The sequence below is a fragment of the Pinus tabuliformis genome, chromosome 3_1 (assembly GCF_031772625.1).
Source record: "Pinus tabuliformis cultivar Carrire ecotype Pingquan chromosome 3_1, CPIR1, whole genome shotgun sequence".
Classification (NCBI taxonomy): domain Eukaryota; kingdom Viridiplantae; phylum Streptophyta; class Pinopsida; order Pinales; family Pinaceae; genus Pinus; species Pinus tabuliformis.
This window is the reverse complement of record NC_142301.1, coordinates 854,482,104-854,504,735: the sequence shown is the minus strand read 5'-3', so window position 1 is coordinate 854,504,735 and position 22,632 is coordinate 854,482,104. Positions and strand designations below refer to the sequence as shown.

At 36.7% G+C, this 22,632-nt stretch overlaps 1 pseudogene; it reads left to right on the top strand.

Moving 5' to 3' along the window:
* LOC149190249 (uncharacterized) overlaps positions 1–22,632 on the top strand; it is an 82,851-nt pseudogene that overhangs the window by 40,867 nt on the left and 19,352 nt on the right.

Here is a 22,632-nt window from a genome sequence, read left to right as displayed (position 1 = left end):
TAGTCCCTAAATTAAAATTCGAATTTGATCTTAGCAATTGTTTGTAAAATAATTAATTAATTCATTTTGAGTTAATTAGTTGTAGAAAATCAAACATAAAGTCTATGTGAAGACATGCAATAGTTTCCCCTTTGATTGAGGAAGTTATACCTTAATTAAGGAGATCATGATGAGTTGTACTTTGAGTTGTAATTAGTTAGCTCAATTAACTGAGTTAAGTCCAGTTAGATTAGTTCCAACAGTTTGTGGAACTGATTGTGAGTTTAGTTAGTTAATGCATTCATGCATATAATTAGTGTACTTCAGATAACTGAATATTCTCTCATAAATAACTCATGCATGTCAGTTCAGTCAGAGACCCAGTTGAGATTAGAGGAAGGGACAGTGTACTATCAGTTGGAGGATTTTTCCTATATAGGAAACTCATCCATGTAGAAGGAATTATCTCCTTTAGGACTGTGCAGTTACTTCTGAGTTTGGTTAATTGTGTGAGAGGTGAATTCACACAGGTGACAACATTGGACCCTAGGAGAAACGGGCCCCAGGAGAAACTGCGCAAGGAAATAGGAGGCTTGGAGGACTAGAGGAAAGCATATGTTGTGCCTATTCAGTCTATGAGCAGCATTGAGGGATTGTACTGAGAGCTGGATAGCTTGTGAGCTAAAGCTTTATGTAATCTAGACATATTTTCACTTGTATGATAATACAGAGATCGGGGTTTTTCACTGAGGCTTTCCCCAGAGTATTCTTCTGTGTTCATGTGTGATTGCTTTCTCATTCTCTGTTATATGTGTTCTATTTAATCTTGCTCAAATTGATTAAGCTTCCTCAAAGTTTGATAGTAGAAGTAGATCAAGTATTTTGCTTTAGTACATTGCATAATCAGTTTAATCTACAGTGAGAATTTCCACATGAATCATCATACCTTTCAACTTCTGATCTTTCGGTGGATCCAAAATATTTTGCAGTTCCATAGTGCTCCCAGTATGCCTCTCTTGCAAATCATCTCTTTTAATTAAACCCTAAAAGAAATTGTAAATTTTTTCATTAGTAAAATAAATGATAAAATTTAATCTTTTTACTATACAAAAATTTGAGTGAATCCCATACCTTTCAGCTTCTGATCTTCTGAATAGTTTTGTTGCTCCAAAGTATTCTGTTGTTGCACAGTGCTCCTGGTATGTCTCTCTTGCAAATCACTCACTTGAAATTTTTGGTAAAATAATGAAATGGTGAATAAATTTTTACTATTTAAAAGACTTTATGAAATTAGATTTCGAAAAATCAATTGCTGCTCATTTTTTAATTTAAAAAAAAAATAATAGAGAAAACAAATTGCTTATTTTTTTTCAATTTCTCTGCACATCAGTGTGTTCGATAGTCAAGCGCACTGGTGCGTTTATAATAAAAATGCATCGACATTGTTGGGGCGCCAAATTTGTTCAACGCATCGACATGATATATATATATTTTATTTTTGAAATCTTGAAATGATGCGATTAATTTTTTTAACGCAATGGTGTGGTTTCTATTTAAAAACATCGATGCTCTAATTGTTATAAGAGCACCGAGTTGGTTGAATTCATTTTTATTTTTTTAAATTGGGAAACATGTGCATAGCGATGTTTTTTTTTAACGCATCAATGTGTTTTTGTAGAAGAGCACCGATATGATAACATTTTTTTTTGGTCTCTAGAATGTCGGAAATTGGTGCAGGTATTATTTGAATGCCTCAGTGCTATTAATTTTTTAAACGCATCAGTGCACTTTGTTTTGATAAGTGCACCAGTTGGGTTTAAAAGTTATCTGAAATTTTAATTTCACATAAAATGGCATATTAATATCAAATTATCCTTTAGAATGCATCCACATGAATTACAGTAGTTCATAATATACATTTTCCGCTTAAAGTCGCTTTATTTTTTAAAAATGGTTTAAAAATTATATTGAAATTTAGACTGTGGTTATATGGTTTTCGAGATTCATTTTAGATATGCTCACAAAATTTTATTTCTGATTTTTCTCAAATGCAAGGACAAAATCTCAATATTATCAAATGGTCAATTCTTCAAATTTCACCTCGTTCTATGTTGTTGATTAAATTTCTTCACAGAGTTCTCCCTTTCCATCTCCAGTGAATTCCGTTTTTATTTATATTTTGATTATCTAATTGATTTTTTTAATCCATATCAATTTTAATAAAAATGTATCTAAATTTGCAGGATCCTGATTTAGAATCGGATTCAGATGCATAAAATATTCCTCCATTTCAAAGACATTGGAAGCTCTTATTAGGAGCAGCATATCAAAAGCAGTTGGTAGATGAAAATGGATAGCCTCTTAATCCTATTAATTGCAACATGGCATCTTCCAGCCGTAATCTTGGATCAATGATGGTAATAGTTGTTTGGTATAATGTAATTTCAACAAACCAATTGCATTTACATGCTTACTAATATTATTGATATTATATTAATGACGTTCAATATTTTTTGAAATTAGGCTTGTAGTGATGATGAGTGACCCACCTACCATCTTTCTGAGCACCCCACTACAATGTCAACTCGAGAGAAGGTTGCATTAAGAAAAAGAATCAGAGAGGAAGCATACAAAGAATGGTTGAATTAATCACCTATTCAATTCCCACTACGTCTAGATTCACCATTTAGGAATGGCTACAACAATAGTAGTTCTTCATCATAAGTTGGCAATGGAGACAATCAAATAGAGGTTGGTATGGATGATTGCTTACGAGATACGAATTACATGGAGACATGTTGTTAGATGCATTCCAGAACGATGAGCTAGGGGATGATGCTCATATCACTGATTCCTTATTCGAAAGCCTGAAATCTGCTTCCACCACCCCTTTCTTTGGACCTCGCGGCAAGTCAAAGTCTACTCAGTGGGGAACAACTATGTTGTTGTACAACGTGAAAGCAAAGCTTGGCATGTCGAATGCATGTTTCTAGGAAATATTGAAGTAATTCACTTGCATTATCGATCAAGTTCCTTATATTTTGTCACACAATCAAAATTAAAAATGGTCGATTTTATGAATGTTAAATATTGACATTGTATAATTATATTCCCCGCCTACTACAAGATATTTAAAGATAAGGTTCTTCTTAGTTTTAATTTCTTGTCGAGTAAGTGCGAAGAGGAAAACAAGTTGTTCAAAATGTTGGGTGTTGAGTACATATCATATCATGCATGTTTGAATGATTGTATTCTATATAGATTCGAATATGTAGACAAAGAGATATGTCTGAAATGTGGGCATGACGAGCACTATAATTCGAAAAAGTGGGTAAATCACATGGTCCTCCTCATAAGATATTGAGGCACATGCTTATAATCCTATGGATTCAAAGACTCTTTCATTGCAAATAATTAGCTATGTTGCAAGGATGGCACATCTCACACATAAGTGAGTCCAGAGTTATGCGAATCTTAGTAGATTCAATAGCCATGAAACATATAGAGGTTACATGGCCAAAAAAATTCAAGAATGAAGTACGAAGTCTACGACTCAGAATAACCATGGATGGCGTCAACCCATATTCCTTCCAAAACACCAATTTTTTTGTTAGGCATGTAGTAATGATCAATAACAATATCCCCCAATGGTTGTCCATGAAGAATGAACATCTTATGTTGGCTTTCATAGCCCCTAGTAGAAAAAAAAAAGTGAAAAATATGGATGTCTATTTACAACCATTGATAGATGAATTTAAGGAATTATGGTAAGGGATACATGTGTAAAATGTTACAAGACCCATCACAACATAGATGAGTTTTACGTTGTATGGCATATGTGCTTACACCATGCATGACTATCCAAACTTAGGAGTTTTCTCTAGTAAATTACATTCTTATTGATTTTTTTAGTAACCATATTCTTTTGCATATTAATTTAGTTCGTTGCAATTGTTTAGATCTTCATGGTCAGCTTGTATACAATAATTTCGCAGGTCTTGTAAAAAAAGGGTATCAAGGATTTAAATGTTGTGGGCCTTCTTTGAATTCTAGGTGGCCCGACCACCTACGAAATCCAATGTATGACTGCTCCAAGGTATTCCTCCTAAAAGAGCACCCTTATAGAAGAGCAACATCAACTTTCAACGGTAAACCAAAGAGAACCTAAAGGCCTGCAATAATGACACCATTTGAATTATTAGAGCATATGAGAGTGAGAAGGAGAAGGAGTATACATAAATGTTCAATTCAAATGGGGAGCCTATGTTCAATGATCTATAATTCTTTGACACCTATGTTGAGAAATTTCCTATTGGGATGAAAATGAAATTTGTCTTTTATGAGATCCCATATTGGGCGCATCTTAAGATTGACCATTTACTAGATCCCATGTATATATTTAAAAATGTTTCATCTTCTTTATGGAGGCATATATCATCGAAAGAAAGTGACACATTGGCTATTACGAGATATATTATTTCTTCAAAAATTAAAAATAAACATTAGCCAAGACAAGAAACTAGAGGAGAGATTAGTCCCTCTCGGTCTTTCAAATAAGGTGATGTCTCATGGATTTTAAAGAAATATGATCTTTCTTTGGAAAAGGAAGTTATAATGAGTGTGAAGGTGTCTTATTTATATTTGTTTTCACTACGGTGTTGCTTCACTATGGAAGACCATTTTTTGAGGTTGAAATCACATGACCATTTTAACCTTCTAAGAGTACGTATGTCAAAAACATGATTTTATTGTTTGTTTATTTTTATGTAATGGGATATTTTATAATTAATATTTGTATAATATATTATTTACTGTGCAATGTCATTATCCTCTGCTCGTGCTTGCATGTGTGAACCATGACTTCCCCCAAGGCCTATGATGTGCCATATCTAAATTATATGCATTTTTACATTAGATCACATCAAAGGAGATTCATATGGCTAGCATTCCACGGTGGCATTAGTTGTCGATGAGTTTCATGGACTTGCAGAGTCATCTTCTAATTCACTTGGTAGATGAGGTTGAATTAGTTGGGGTCGTTTCTTGTCATTGGATGTTCTTCTTAAAGAGGTACATGAGGAAATTGAAAGGTTATGTTTGCAAAGAGCATAACTCAAGGGCTCTATGACAGAGGGGTATAGATTGTATGAGTCTTTCTATTATGCCAGTGAGTACATCAAGCAGATCGACAATACATCAGGTGCGGCGATTTGGGATGATGAAAGGGAGGAAGACAAAAAAGGAGAGCTTCTCGATACGAATGGAAAGAGGCGCATGATAAAGAGTAAGTGCAGGCTTATCATTTGTCAAATTAATACACAATAACTATTCACACTAAAATTCATATTAATGCATATTCATTCATTTCTTTAGCGAATTTAGAAATTGAAGCCATCAACAAATTCATTCTTTACAATATGGAAGCGACACAACCGTGTCTCACATTGTATGAAGAGAAGAGGGGGAAATGGGACAGTGATAGGAAAGAATTCAAATGGTTGAATGCTAGAAGTTGTGTCTTATCCTAATGATTTAAAAGAAAATATGCCAATGACATGCCCTAACAGTTGGGTTGTTGATCAAGTCAGAAAGAAGTATGGTGCATCTGGTTGTTACCCACGTGCTAAAGAGGATGTGCTAAACATAGGGATTGGGTGCAACAACTCAGTAATTGTAATATCTTTTTGTACAATTCTAACTTCATACTGCACCTTTTAATTGTAACATATATATATATATATATATGTTCGGCTTATTAGATAGTACATGACACTGTGTTTTTTTCACTTTTTGTAGGTGCATTTTTTCCCATTTATGAGGGAATCTGGACATTATTTTCATATAGAGGATGTTGATGATGGATGCATGACAAAATGATGTAGAGTTGAAGTCAAGTTCGACCAATATAGTCATGCTAGCCACCACAATCAAAACCTAATGCAGGGGACATTAGGTTACGTTGGAAAGATACAATAGATCATTCAAGTGGATTTCTCTTCATTCCAATGTGTTATTTTTAGGTGCAAGTGGTGGGACACCTTTGATCAGAATAATGTAAAAGAAGACTACAATAGTGTGTTGATATCTATCAACTCTATAAAGATGTGGCATGAAGTTAGCGAGCCTTATGTTTTCCCAAAACATTGCAACCAGATGTTTTTTTACCCAGATGTGTTGGATAGGGGTTGGAGGTTCGTATTAAGACACAACCCTAGATCAAATCATATTTTTGAAAACAACGGTGTTATCATGCCAAGCGAGGAAGATAACGAGGGTGATGCCAATGGAGAGTGATATGTACTTGTGTTATTTCTTTATTTCACTAATTACATTTTTTTTTTTATTCATCTTGTTGGCGATTTTTATTATGATTGGTAAGATTCACAAATGTTTTTACACATTTTTTTTTGCAGTGGAAACATTTTTACATTTAAAACTAAGTATTTTCAATGGTGTACAATATCTATGATAATAAGGATTCAAGGTCAACCCTTCTCAAATAGGAAAATGAAAACAAAATAGTGAATTTAGAAGTAACATTGAAGATCTAGCCTTGATTTAGATACTTATTGTTTTATTAATCAGTTCACATGTTTTTTCTTCTTGTTTAGTTCAAAATCAATAAGAGACATTTGTGGCGTGAAAGGCTCACTAGTAAGTTTTCACAGTGTTTGATGTGTGACTGATAAGACCCATGAAACCCTAAAATGATATATTTTCTCCATACCACTTCCTTCTAACTTCACTCCTATTTTACCATTTGAACTGACAATGTTTAAGAAAGTATAAATTTTTCACATTTCCATTTTTGAAATCCATGGCGCCATGCTGGTTTGTAGCAGGGACCTCTGAGATTGAGGTAAGACAACTGGAGTGTGTATTATAGAACAACAATTAGGTGTTCTCCCTCTCTCTGGCCTCCCATGGTTGGACCATATTGTATGGGTCCACCATTTGCTCCTGCTCATGCTCCTGCTACATGATTGACACATAAAATACATCAGCGTCATACATAGCATACAAATTCTTTTTTATTAAATGAAAAATTTATTTATTAATATGGAAACATAACTTTCAATTAAAAAACAAAAAAAACAAATCATCGGTTCACCAAAAACACAGTCATGCACAACCTTCGGTGCACTATAAAAAACAATCGCACTGACAATGGTGTGCACATACGTATGATGCACCACTATTGGTTCACAAATTTAAATTTTCGTAACAGTGCATCGCATTTACGCACTGTTGCGCATGTATATCCTTTGCGGAACAGTACAAAACGTTCATAGAATTGAACGCACCAAGATATAGCTATATTTTTAAATATTATTTTTGGAGTGTGTTTGGTAAATATAATAGCTTTGGTGCGTGCCGAACATATCCAGAGCATCGCTTTTGTGATCGTTATTCAGAGGCATTTGTTTTAATTTCAAATAGACTTGGTGATGTATTTTTGTTTCCTATTTAGATTATGTAAAATAAGTATCTAATTTTATGTATTTATAACTAAATTATTTAAAGTAGACATGTCTTTATAATTGTGAACATGATGTAATATTAGCTAGGGGAAATGTGAAAACATGAATTTTAGTGACTATCTCGTGATAAGTATGCGGAAAAAATAATAGTTTTTGAGTTGTTCATTAAGAAATAATGAGATATATTATTTGTCAAAAGTTTAAATCTAATATAGTATCAATTTTGTATTATTTAATTCATATTTATTATTAAAAATAATTAAATTTAAACCACTACAATAGCAAATAAATAACTATTATAACACCGAAAGGTTATATGTTTATTGCTAGAAAAAAAGTTCATTTGCCTCTTTAAGGGTGAACTTCAAATAAAGCAAATCTCCAACTGCAAGTAATTTCACAAGCCTTATTTTACATTTCTTGATCATGATCTGTAGAGAGAGAGATTTCTAATTTAAATTGGTGAGTGTTGCTAAAAACATTAAATAATTGCTTGAAAATCTCAGGGCTTTAGTAATAAATTAAAATTTATAAAAATATAATTTTTTAAGTTATATTAAATATAAATTAATTGCGCCAATAGGTGCTCTACAACTTAGTATGGAAGAGATGTTGTCATGTAACGTTACATTTAAAAATAGTAAAATAATAATTTAAATTAACAAATTAAAAATAGTAATAACAAAAGAAATTAATGTCAGCCATAATTACAATACTTCAATTTACACCTTAATCTTATATAATTTTATATAGAGATATAAAGTAACAAAAAGTAAAAAAAAGAAAATAGCTTTTATTATGACAAAGAAATGTAACAAGTAAAAAAATATAATTTACTTTTTACTACAAGGAAGAAATGTAATTTTTTAATATGACAAGAAATAATATTATTGAAATTACATGATGTGTAATTCATTCTATATATATATATATATATATATATATATAGCAAAAATCATGTTACTGTGAACCATAAGTAAAATATTTCAATGTCCATATTAAATAACACAATTTTATAGATATTTTATATAGAGAAAAATAAAGTAATTTAAATTGAAAAATTTCTTATATTTTCACTTTAGTGAGAAAGATTGAGAGAATTCTTATTCCATTAATAGTTGCTTTCTAATTCAATGTATGAGGGATAATTGAAATTTTTCAACGTTTAATATGGATTTGATATGTAATATTTTATAAAATATTAATAATAGAAATAATTTAATGTATACATAGAGGAAAAAAATATGAGGGGACATAATTTAACATTTTAATGTGGAGAACGTGAATTATAAATAAAATATTTCAATGTTAGTTACATATATATTATACCAGCTTAGATCCATTTTAACTCTGGATCTACCAAACACCTAGAGGGATTAAATCCATTTTCACTCTAAAAGATGTTTGCATCTCAAGATATTTGATCTCTCTCTCGGCTTGGTAGATCTAGAGTTAAGATGGATATAGGATGGTTATAAAAAAGATGACTTAAGTTTTTAAAATTTAACCATAGATTGAATTTTATAAACCAATATTAAATTAGTTAAATTGTATTTTGAATAATTTATTATTAATAATATTTTATATTAAAAATTGAATGAGTTATACATTTTCGTTTTATTTAGAACTAACTAAATTATTTTACCTTTAATTATTTCTTCCTTGTGAGTATTGAAATATTTTACTAATTAATTTAGATCGAATATCAACGAACTATTTAAGCAATAGAAAAAATATTTATCATAATTTTACAATCATAGTTTCAACCATATTAAACTTTGTAATTTATAAAAATATCTTTGCATCTTTTTAAAGTAAGTCGTTTTGCATGTAATTTCATATATACAAGTTTGATATAAGTTCACCAATATATAATCTATAATAGATATGATTTCCTAAAAATAAACATTATGATGATAACCTTCTAACAAACATAAACAACATCTAATTGAATTCACTACCATCATTTAATTATACACCTATAGCACATATAAACATCATTAGCTAGCACACAAATATAATAATTTAACCATAGATCATGATTGTGATCACATCTAACAAAACACAAACATTGTAATCTAACATCATCACAACACACATCCTAAAATTAATATAAATCTATTGTCAAATAATTGCTATCACATACACATATATCTACAAGTACATTAAATGAACATATCTAACATGACATAACAATATACACATCAACATCAACATATAAATTAAATACATAAACATGATCAAAAAAATGCACCATATATATATAAGCAAGTCAAATAAGTGCAATCAAATCTTTGTCGATACAATAGATGTAGTAGTTTTTGTGAAAATTCAGTTACTCGATTCCTACTGCAGCAAACTGATTATATTTCACCTACTTGTTAAATTAATTGAACAAGTTACTTGCAGTTTTCTACGGAAAACACTTAAATACATACATTGTAGCCTACACCAAAATAAAACTACGGAAACTAAATACAACACAGGAGAGAAAAGAACATCACACACATCTACACAATTATTTTTTTACAAATGTCCCTGGAAAAACCCAGTGTGGGAAAATCAGTGTAGCAGCTAAGAATTTTATTATTATGCAGTAGTAATTTTGAGGAAAATTCGTTGGATGCCCAACTGGCTATCCGATACAAAGAGAAACTGGACAAAACAAAATAGTGAGATGATCTCACCTTGTCATTGGAATATTAGGGTTTGATCTCACTGAAAATGAGCCTTCGCATCCCTTCTGTGTCAGCCTTCGTGTAGAATTGCGTTAACCCCACACAGTCTCTGCGTCACCTCTGTTGGGGAATGCACTGCGCTTCCTTCTCACCCTCTACTGGTTGGAAACTTTAGCTCTCAGCCTCCCGATCTCACACCCTTGCTCTTGGCTTCTGAAACTTGATTTCCTCAGCGAGAATTCGATCTCGCTTCATGCTTTGCGTTGCCACTGCATTAGCTCTACATGGCCCAACATCAGCCTCTATGGACGTCGTTCTGCCTTCTCTGCCTTGTACTCTCCGTCCCAGGAAAAAATTACCTCCGAGTACTATCTCTGCCTCTCACTGCAAAAGATCACTTCGAATTCTCTTCCCAACAACCGTTGTGCTTCATAAATTTGATCTTCTTATCTCTACTCGATGTGTCTTCCAAATGCCCCTCAAGCCTCCTCTTATAATACTTTTGTTGAGAACGAACGACCCAAATTAAATCATAATCAATGGCTGAGATCATTTTGGCTTGATCCTCGTCTTCTTCTAGAAGTTTCACCCACAGTTAGAATAATACCCTTTAATTATTTTAATTTCCTAAGTTTAGATTTAGGCACCCATTAAAAATAATTAATTATTTTAATAAAACTGTCTCTTGGTGGAATTTCCCAAAACGATTTATGGATATTGTGGAGTACATGTGTACTAGCCTCCTTGTAAATTTTGAGGCTAAGAGCACATTCGATGCTACCAGAAATCAACGCTCCCTCTTAGTGAGAAATGTGCTATAATAATACAACCTGCTGAAACATCACCCTGCTCTATAAAATCTCCCTCTGCGTTGTTGATGTCTGACATCGCTGCCCACCAACTACTGCACAAATTTTGCATATGTACTGCAACTCCCTCTCAAATTATGCTTTCATACTGCTGCTGGCACTCCCACTACCAACACTGTATCTGCACTGCAATCTTCTCCAATTGTTGTTGCTACTACATCAACAACAAAAAAGAATCCAAAATTATTAAACTGGTGTTCAACATGATGCATCTGTTGTTGGAGTTCTGACTACTGCTAGTCTCTACACTGACCCTCTGAAGTTTCTGTGCTGTTGCTGATCTCTGCTCTATGCTAACTGCACTGCTGCCAACTAGACTACTTCTGTGCTACTCAGTCTTTGGCACTTCTAGCCACTACAAATGTCACCCCGACACTCTGCACCAACTGAAATTGGTCCATCCTACTACCACTGATTTGGGCTCCCGTAGCAAGATTGATCCAAGAGTTGGACTCCTCAAAGATCCTGCCCATCTGCAGTTCTTTCGAACTACAGTTATATATCACCCCACCTCTTGGCGATAAGGAAAACTCCTCCTCGATCCATGCGAATGTAGCCTTTAGATCATGCTTCTCGTCCTTGTCCTTCTTCTTGAGAGGACATTATGTAGCGTAGTGACCAAGTTCACCACATCGAAAGCACTTCATCTTCAAAATTTCTTTCTTCTTCTTCCACTGCTCCAGCTGCCCCTTAAATGTGAGGGCTGCATTCTCATCCTCCTGCTTGGGTTTCGTCCCACTACTACTGTCAAGTTTTCACTTGACTAAGTCTCTCCTCATCTATTCCTACTAAAAAACGGCTAACATTCCCTCCCAATCCGACAATCTTTCTCTGCCCAGGATCATAGAAAATTCTAGGGGCAAATCTTAGCCCAAGGGTGAAATTTAAGAGGTTTTATACTTTGGAGGGGCGAATTTTTATATTACACCCATTTTCTATAGTTAGCCCAAAATTTATTTAAAAAAAAAAGTATTTATTATATTTTAGCCCCCCAAAAAAGCAGATAAACAATGGAAAGCCCCATTCGCCTGATTTGAAAGGTTGGATTTGCTTGCAATTGCCCGATTTCTTGGGATGGAGGTTGGATTTGGTTCCAATCACCCCAATTTACTAGTTTGCAAATCAAGGGTAGGGTTGAATTTGAGGATTCTCCTATCTAAATTATACAGTCTCATTGGTGCAAGTCGTGACTGGTTTTCAAGCAAGAGACTCAGTGTCTATTTGTGTAGGTCGTGACTCGTTTTCCAGAAAGAACAAAATCTCTTGAATTCTCTTCCCTCAAACACAGGAAACTTACACATGCAGTAAACACAAGAAAGCAACGACTTCTTCCAAGCAGTAAACACAGGAAAACAACAACTTCTTTCGAGAGACCGGTCAAAGAACAATGACCAAATATGAGGGGGTAGATTCCCTTCCTGGACAAACTATGGAGAAACTGATAAAGTCAGGTCCTGAACCAGCTAGAAGGGTAGAGCACTACTTTGAACGGCCAGGGGCCCTATTTTGGCCATTTATATGTCCTGATTCTTACCCTGGGACATGCCATGGACTCTAGAGAAACTGATAAGGGTAGGCCTTGAACTAGCTAGAAGGGTGGAGCACTACTTTGAACGACTAGGGACCTTATTTTGGCCATTTATATGTCCCGATTCTTACCCTGGGGAGTACCTTCCCGGACAGAGTACACAGCTACCGACCAGAATTCTTCTGATAAACCTTTTTCTCCACCATTTCAAGCTAGCTTCCATTAATAATGCATAGAAGCAAAGGAAGGAAAGTGGGTTGTTGCAATTAAAGGATGGTGAAAGATAAAGCAGGTCTCCTCACAACCTCTCTAAAGGAAGAAAATAGAGGCCATCAGCAAAAAGGAAGGAAAGGTATTGATACGTAACAGGAACTGAGTCGTAACGGGAGACAAATGCATACGTAGCAGGACCATAGCCGGTATGAGTAGATCCATCTGCATCGGGTAAGTATGGATGTGTTGTTTAGAAGCCACTGAAATAGATTCTAGCTGGCTTTGATCAATTTCAAGTTGGCTTCGAAAAGATTGGTTGGTTCACCCTTTTCTGCTTCACAGGCATGAAAGCTGGATAGTAAAGTATTACCCCTAAGTGAGCAGTGTTTATTTTATTTATCCCAAGCAGAAACTATTTCCACCCACTACTTGTGTCCCTGTCTGCTTGAACGCTTGAACGCTCGTAAGGACCCTTCTCACGTGAAAACCTCCCCACTAATATGAAAGGTATTGTAATTCCATAACTAGTTGTAAGCTTATTGACCTTATCATTACCAGTATAACCCTAAGCTCTGTAATATTGGACAATGATAATCACCTAATTAACGTACATGTTATAGTATAAGGTATGATCTCCATAATATTAGTAATACAGAAGTAATGGTAACGAGTTATCCAGGCTCTTATATGAAAGCTATTACTGTAACTATGATAGTTAAGAGACTTTGGTTTATAGACAATATATTAGAGAAAAGAAGCGCATTTGTGAGTTTTACACAGGTTGTGACTTGTTTTCAAGCAAGAGACTTTGGTTTATAGACAATATATCATAGCAGAGCAACACCAAGGAGACCATACAAGAAATCCATATAAACCTCACCCCTATATTCAATCAAATTCATCTGCATTGTTGTGTTATGCTCTGCAGGTCCTCTCAGCAATAAAATTCCTTTAGTAGGAAGGGGGTGTATTTTCTCTGCAATTCACACCTAATACTTCATTGAAGGGGTGTCTATAATTGCATGAGAATTTCATTGTTATATCTCACAGAAACATATAAATTTACATGCAGAGAGAACTCTGAGAGCTATGAAAATGACTGTGACTCCTGGTATTTCTATCATGGACGGGAAGTTGATGGTGTTGGGGCAATGTGTTTTGTCCAACATTCATGGGAATATCACCTTGACCCCTACATCAGGGGTGGGAATGGTTAACGGTGCATTTTTGGGAGCCATGTCGGATTAGAGCAAGGGTCATCATATTTTTCCTATTGGGAAGCTCGAGTGAGTTTTGCAAATATTGCCTTCAGGATTTGGCATTTTTTATTTTAATATGTATGTGTATTTATTTTTTGGGTTTGATATACATTTCTCAGCAATGGTATGATATTTTTATTTTATTTTGGGTTGGGATTCCCTCTATTTTTGTGAATTTGATACTGTATCTTTTGTCTGTTTTTTTATCGGCTCATGGGGTGCTCAACCTTTTGATGTTGGGTTTGTTTTCAATGCCAATGAGCATAATGCTTTCTTTATTTGTATTTTGTGATTTGGGAGGTAATATTGGGGGAGGGGTTGTGGACTGATTTTTTATTTCAAGTAGGCAGACAGATCATGGTTCAAATCCTATCCATTGTTTACTAGGATCCACATTATCACCCTAGAAAACAGTTCATATTGATCACTTATGAATTTTCAATGATTATAGCCTGAATGATGGAGGTAAGGCACTCTTTGAATCTTCTTGATCAAAAGGATTTTGGAAGTTGTTCAGGTAGGTCTGATGCTGCCTTTGCCTATCGTGAAGAGAGTGCATATTAGCTATTATGTCTTTTATCTGATTCATTTTAGTTTTTGAGTTTTCATTTTGATACAACCTTCTTCGCAAGGGTTTCAATATAATTTGTGCCTGCTTTTATTGTCATTCTTGTGGTTTATTATTCTTTATAACTTTCATAAAATTTATTATTGGTAATTCTTGGTAGTTGTGAGAATTGGGTAGGCGAAAATTGAAATTCTAATAGGTATATGTGAATCGAGCACTCATATTTTCACTATGTGTCGGTTGGTTTGCTCTCACCTCCTCATAAGGAATCTACAATGATCAAACATCCTTGGTAATGCTTAACTCTGCATGCAACAATTTTTTGTTGTGACTAATGAGAATGGGAAATCCCCAACACTTAAAGAGATATTGTCTATTTGATTTCCATTCAGAATTCTAATGCTTTTCTTGGTTCTATTTTCTTGTTCCATTTTCTTTTTCGCTTTGTTTTTCTTGTGAGAGGTGGGTGAAGGTTTGATTATCTATTGATTGTGATAGTCATCAAGTTGTTTTTCTTTTTAGTTTGAGGTTTTTAGTTGATTGATTTTATCAGGGTTTTTGATTTTTATGGAGCTTCTCCTCGCAATCTTTTTATAATTGTTATTACAAGTTTTTGATTGGTTGTTTGTGTGCATAAATGTTGAAGGTTTGTGTTGACGGTGCTGGACCCACCAACATGTCATGGGATCTCCCTGGTAAGAAATCCCAATTAGACCTCAGATTGTTTGGTGTAGGAGTCCTAGCAGTGGGTCGTACGGTAATGCCTTGACTGCGGTTTTGCATAGAGGCAAGTAAGATGTCCCTGTTGGTAGCAGAGGTGTGACATATGTAGTAAGTCAATGAAGGTGCATGAGTGGTTCTAACACATGGAGGGTGAGGTGAGTGTGCCCCTTGGAAACTTGTGATAGCATGGAATTAAGAATGTAACGCACAAGCAAAGATGCATCACAACATGGAAGGAAAATAAGCTAGCAATCCAAAGTGATGGTTAAACCAAAAACACATTTCAGAAAAGTTCATACATATATATACAGAAATAGCTACATGTGCATGCATAAGCAAACAAATACATATATCATTTAGAGTACTCAAGATAGCTAAAATACAATACAACATATGCATCAAATGTGTTGGCTTTGTTATATTAAGAAGTGTAAGTTCCAGTGATACAATACATCCATGTCCAAACACCAGTTTCGACAACGGAACGTTACAGCCACAACTGCCTACTCCAAAGAGATATAATAGCTCTGCATAGTGGAGAACCCAAGGCTCGTTGCAATACTGTCCAAGCTCTCTCTAAGATAGTCTTATCGGAAGCTTGGCTGACCAAAAGCTTATACAATGAGTTATGAGATACTATATATAGCAAAGGGTGGGGTGGCCCTTGAGATTCCCCTTTATGACAGTTCATCTACCCTCATGACTCTTCATCTACTCTATGATTTTTACATCCAACTATCGACACTTGAAATTATACTTGTCAAGACGTTACATTACAATGCACATGTACCCATGTGAGACAAAATGGATTGAGCAAGCCATGCAAGGCATCACTATGACTCAGAAAACTGTTGGAAGACCAACTCTTCGACATCCTCACGGTGGTCGATAGTACCAAAACTGATGCCAAGCTCAGTAATCCGTGATGGTGTCCGTGTACTATAAGGTGAGATATTTCTAGAAACGAACTCTTGCCTCCATAGCATCTAGGTACACTGCTCGATCTCCTCTGTCAAACTTGTCTGATAGAATGTGCATCCTTGTCTTGAGTGCGATTGAACCAACAACATACTTGTGCATGGTGTCTGCACTGATTGACAAGTTTGGGTTGGTGGCTATGCGCATCAACTCGTCAAAGTATGAATCAAGCTCTAGTCGGACCTGTTCCTTTGTCTTCGCCTAGGTGACTGTCCTAGTAGATGGGATTGCATGTGCACGCACAACAATATCCATACTCTTGAATACACGTGCATGGGAAGCCTGTAGACTAGTGATGAGTTACGATATATCTTCATAGTTCCGGATCTGACTTCGGATGTGTGCCTTTAGCTCGAATGCTTTGGGTTTCATCATCTTAGGCAAGTGAAGTGGGGCTCCCTTGTATCTCATCGTCCATGTTTGCATGTAATCAACAACAACATGCATGTTCGACAGGATACGTGCTCTTCTAGCACATCGCTGCTGCCATCCATTGAGATGGATGACTGCCTTATGCACGGTACCAAACTTGGAATACAACGCCCGCATGACTGTGTCAAGGGACAATACTTCATCCAGTATTGCCTTCTTCAATTTGCTCGAGCGGATGCTGTAACCAATTCTCCTCCCTGCTTGGTCGTCTGTAGCTCCTTAGCCATTCGCTCGTTCTCAGCTATCAAGAAGTGAACACTCGAGCTAGTGGCTTTGGCATATGCTCTGGTAGCATCGACCAATGCTGCTGGATGTTTGCACACATCATAAACGATCACTCGTTCCTCAAACTGTGCAGGAGATGTATGATCATTTAGAGTTGACACTCTACGAGATTGCACAACTCTATGTTGAGACTCGTCGAATGAGATGTTGTGCATCTCCTCCTCCAGATTGTCTCCAAGGATTTTAGTGTCTCCTTGGTCGCTTGGGACTTGCTCCTCTTCTGGACACAGTGAAGCTGGTGGGTCAACCTCTTGGTGGTGAGGCATGAGGTCGATGTCTTGCTCTGACTCCTGTTGCTCCATATATGTATCCATCTATTCAAGTGCTTGCTCTATCTCCTGAGCGAAGTCCTGCTCCTGCGATGGTTCACCCTGTCTGCCTGATGCCAACTGTTCTAATGAGTCTACTATCTATACAAGCACAGTTTCATCTGTCTACACAAATTGTGCCCCCTATTATACCTGTTCCTGCGGCGCTACCTTCTCCTGTCTGCGCAACTCCCGTTCCTTCCAAAGTTGCTCCTTCAACTCATGCAACTCCTTCTCTGTTTCCTCCATTCTTTATTTCTCTCTCTGCCTTTTCACATTTCTCTTGTCGCGTTGTTGCCTCTTTGCGTTGATTTCCAAAGCTGCTTTTTGCACAAGTGGGTCTTCTCGGAACTTGCAGCGTTGCTCCTCCTCCATGCTGCAAGTTCCTTGTCACGCACTAGTATGGTTACCTTTGCTGCTGCTGCTTCTGGTGCTCTCTGGGGTGCTGCTTCATGTTGTTTCGCTATCCATTCCACAACGAGGCTGACCGATTCATTGAGTCTAGAGGAGTTGTAATAATATCTCCATGGGTCTTCCTCCGCCCAATGACATGCCCCGTGGATCCAGTTAAGTTGTACTCTCGTGTAGTGGTCTTTCACAAGACAATGCGGGTCATATGGATTGTAACTTTTAGTGTCGAATGGATATTTCTTCATTTTTTTGCTTAGACATCCACATATTTGAAAGTTTGAATCTCGTAAAAACCTAATATGCAACAGAAAAGCGGGCCAAGGTGCCTTCTTCTTTCGGTGCAGCCTAGCTGATAACCCGGCCAAGATGTGATATGCTACTTCTTGCATAACGAGTTTGTCCAAGGAAAACTTCGGTAGAACATGCAGAGGCTTCTCCACGCTGTACATCCGTATGAAGGTGCTAGATAGTGAGGCATACCAATTAGCTATGTCGATTAGTGCCTCCATTGCTGCCTTCGACATGCAGGGTGGATCCTGTTCGAATATCATCTTGTAAACTGGGGTGACAAAATGATCAGACAGTTGTGTGATAACTCCTCTGAAGCTGCATTCGGACAACATCTTACAATAAGTGTTCACAGAGGTCTCCGCCAGTGTCCATGCCCACTTCAAGCCCGGGAACTCCTGACGGGCACAGATTGCATCCAAGATGTAGGCAGACATGTAGATTTATGCTTGCATACCTTTGGGCAGCTGTTGAGCCCTTGTTACCTGTTCCTTCAACTGGTGAGCCAACATGTTGGACCAGTTGCATGCTTTGCCTTCTCTGGTCAGTTGGTCCAACGTGATCACCCAACTCTGTGGGAAGGTTTTCGTGATTTCTTGGCCATATAGACGACATGCAAATATGACCAAGTATTGATACGCCTTCTGCAGTATCTTCGTCTTGTAGACCTAGTTGGGTGTCATCCTGAATTTAGCCGGCTCCTTTACCCAGTAATTCAAGATATCTTTGGAGTTGGCATTGCTGCTGGGTAAGCTGAAAGGTATCTCCATGGTGATCACATGCTTCGACATCTGAGACGTCTCATCATAATCCTGTGCTTTGAAGGTAGCAATCTTTGTCCTGCTGACACTACTCAATGTCATCGTCTCGAGATCAGTGTGCGAGAAGATCCAATGTATCATGTCCGCGCACGGGAGCTCGTGATACTTACATGCAATCCGGTGTAAGTCGAACTTGTGGTTGTTCACATAGACTTGGCGGTCTTCGAGGTCTTCCCCAGATGTGCCTGCAAATGCATCATTGACCTCTTGCCATTTCAGCTTGATGTCCTTGTCTACAATCAACTTGGTGTTTTCATACATCGACAGACTCGCAGACACTCGCTCAACTGCTGCTCCAGTTGCACTTCCGTTAATGTCCTTTGATTCTGCTCTCGTGGAGGACATTGATCCTGAATTGCTAAGAGGCGGACGAACACCTGCTAGATCTGGAGACAAAGCGACATGCATGGAAAGAAATTTGTCAGCTAAAACCAAAGCAAATTGAGGAACGACATGCAACATACCTGGGGATTGACTGGCAAGGATTGCACAATTTTTCTTGGGAGTCACGGAGACTGGCTTCTAGAACTGCGCAAAAGGCAGTATGGGCTGTCTGGGGAGGTTCGTTGGCTGTTGGAATTGAGCATGCCCAATCTAGGCTGGCCTGCTAGCTGCTGGAACTACGCAATGCACAATTTCAGCTGGCAATGGTTGCAGGCCCAGTGACTGCATTGTGCAATTTTTTGGGCCAACAGTCACTGTCCCGCATAATTGCGCAATGTGAGACTGAAGGACAATTATTGGGCAGAAATGCACATTTTCTGAGGGGAGGATAGAGCCTTCCCTCTCAGGATTGCGCAATGTTGTCTTGGTGAGGCAAAGTCCGGGCCAAGGCTGCCCAGACTCGCTGACGGGAAACTGAAAGCAAATGTGAATGTGAATGCATGGTGATACTGAGTGTAAGCATGAGTGAATGATCGTGCATGCAAACAGTGAATGAAATATTCAGAAAATGAAACATGTATGTGGGTGAAGCGAGCCGCCAAATCAGTGACTATTTGTGCAAAATAGTTTCATGCTTGCAACAACAGTGAGATGCTAACAAAAATTGAAATGGTGCTAGTACAAGTTAGTATGCATGTAAACGACAACAAGCATTCACAGAAATCAAGCAAACAACACTTACACAAGCCAAAACACAAAAAGCGACAGAAATGATGCAAAAGAGAAATTAGGACGACTTACCCGGAAATAGCTAAGTTTTATGTGTCGAAGACTCTTGGATGTGTTGTGGGATTTCAGAGCTCCAATATCAATGTGAAGAAATGAGCTCTGAAACATCGAATAAATAAGTTTGAGGCTCATGACGCGCATGCCACAAATCTAGGAAAAGGTGACACTTGGAGGAAAGATTCTAAAACGATCTTTGCATGTAACCTTCAGCTGCTAAAAATAGCTCCCTAAAATCTAGGGATGCTTTTTGCATGTTGCTTTTTGCTATTCCGAGAAAAAGTAGCCCATGCATGCAAGTCAAGTTTTCTCGGTCTCGGGTGGAACCGATCAACTTAATGGCACATGCAAAAACCTGCTCAGCTGGGGGGGAAATTTGCGCATTTCTTGGAAGGAGGTGGGCTGATTTCCCAGAAGGATTGTGCAATTTCTGGGCTGAGCAGTGACTACTGCCTAGAATTGCGCAATTTCTGGGTTGAGAAGCTGACTACTACCCAGAATTGCGCAATTTCTGGGCTGAGCAGCTGACTACTGCCCAGAATTGCGCAATTTTCTGAGTGAAGCTTGACAGGCAGATTTGCGCAATTCTGGAGCCCACCAGGCTGCCAAACATAATTGCACAATTTCTGGAGGGAAGGCTGGTTCCCCTCCATAACTACGCAATTTCTTGAGGGAGACGCTAAGCCTGCAGCTGGAGCAAGTCTGGAGAAACAACCTGTGAGGGGGGTACAACATGCCATCATGCATAGGGTGGCAGTCTACTAGAAAATCACTGAAGCTTGTGTACTTGACAAGGCAAGACATGCTACTGAGGATGGTTGGTAGGGAGGCTCCAAAATGAAGCAAAGGCAAAAGTTTGGAGGGTGGATGTAGCCGCTACAATAGTTTGATTATCTGCTAAGTGAGATAGTCGTCACGTTGTTTTACTTTTTGGTTTGAGTATTATTGATTTTATCATGGGCACTGATTTTGATTGAGTTTCTCCTTACAATTTTTTTTATAATTGTTATTGTAAGTTTTTTATTGGTTGTTTGTGCCCATAAATGTCTTAGTGATTCATGCCACTTTTCATTTGGTTTTCAAGGGAGCTTGATCTTCTTTTGAGTAGCCTATTTTCTAGGATGTTTTTGATGCCTTTTTCCCGTTGAGGCTACTGAAATATATTGTTTTGCAGTTTTTATGGGTTTTTTTGGGGTTGGGAGTTTTATCTTCTTTTCAGTAGTGTAATTTGCAGTTTTGTAGGCTATATTTGGTGTTTTATTGGGACTAGAAAATTCAAGATTCTACAATTCGTAGAACGGTTATTCCATGCAACGAAATTGTTCATGGAAAATTTTTGTTTTTGAAGATTAGGGGTTCGAAATCAAGCTTAATTTGAAGGTTGTTTGTGTTGTTAAATTTTTAGATGTGGCTTTCTCTGGGGTAACGATCTGATTCATTTTACTAGTTGTTTCTGTTACAACAAAATGTATTTAGGTTCTGTACAATCTTGAGCAACAAAATGTTGCATTTGCTTTTGTGTTTTACACCTTTTTGGGGGAACATGATCTTGTATTCAGAAGCATAACTGCATTTTCCTTTGTGTTTTACACCTTTGTTTTGGGAGTATTTGATCTTGTATTCAGAAGCCTAACTGAATTTGCTTTTGTGTTTTACACTTTTTTTCGGGAACTTGATCTTGTATTTAGAAGCCTAATTTGAAGGTTATCTTGACTGTTATTTTTTTTTTCAGTAGTCTGATAGTTTACATTATCTACTTATGTAAAACCTAAAGTAGTAGAATGTTGGGTATTGGAATCTATCATTTTATGTGTTTTTAGTTGCAACATGATTTGGTCAAGAATGGGTCTCATTAATTTTTGAAGAAACTAAATGTTCATGTATGATAATAAACACCAAAATGATATTTGGATCTCTTGTTTTTTGGTTTTGAACTTTTGATATGTTTTGATGAGGACTCAGTTTTAATAATTTATGAGAATTTTGAAGGACATACTGAAGATTACATGCTTAATAATGCAATAAAATCTCATGTAGGAGACTACTATATTAGGATATTTTTGTCTTCAATTTGGATGTTTTCTTTATTGTCAAGACTGGGTTTCATTAATTTATTGAAAGTGCATACTTAGTGTATGAAATCCTTATTACTAGTGTCTTGTATTCAGAAAATGTCAACTTCAATGTGCAGGACGTTTACAATGCATTTTGATAGCTGCAAGAAGTGCACTTTTTGGGGACTTTTTTGGTTATTCTAATCACAATTATTTTCTACAGGTTATGATGGATGATTTTATATGTATGTTTGTAGAGGCATTTGTTTTATGTCTTTGTTCTGCTTCAAATTTTGGTGGATGACATAGAGGATGGGCTACTAGGGGAGAGATGTCCCATTTGAGACTCAATTTTTGCTAGTTGAGGGTAGTGAAGGTTCACCTCTAAGCACTGGTGTGGGTGATGGCATTGGAGAGCCAAAAACCTATATTGTTTTATTACCACTGTTAAAAGGATATTTCAGAGCAGTTTTTCAAGGAAATGAAAACAATGAGCTTGAAATATGTCTAGAAAGCGTTAAGAATTGCAGGGATTATGAATGGTATAAAATTCTTAATATAACTCAATTTGTCAATTCCTTGGAGTA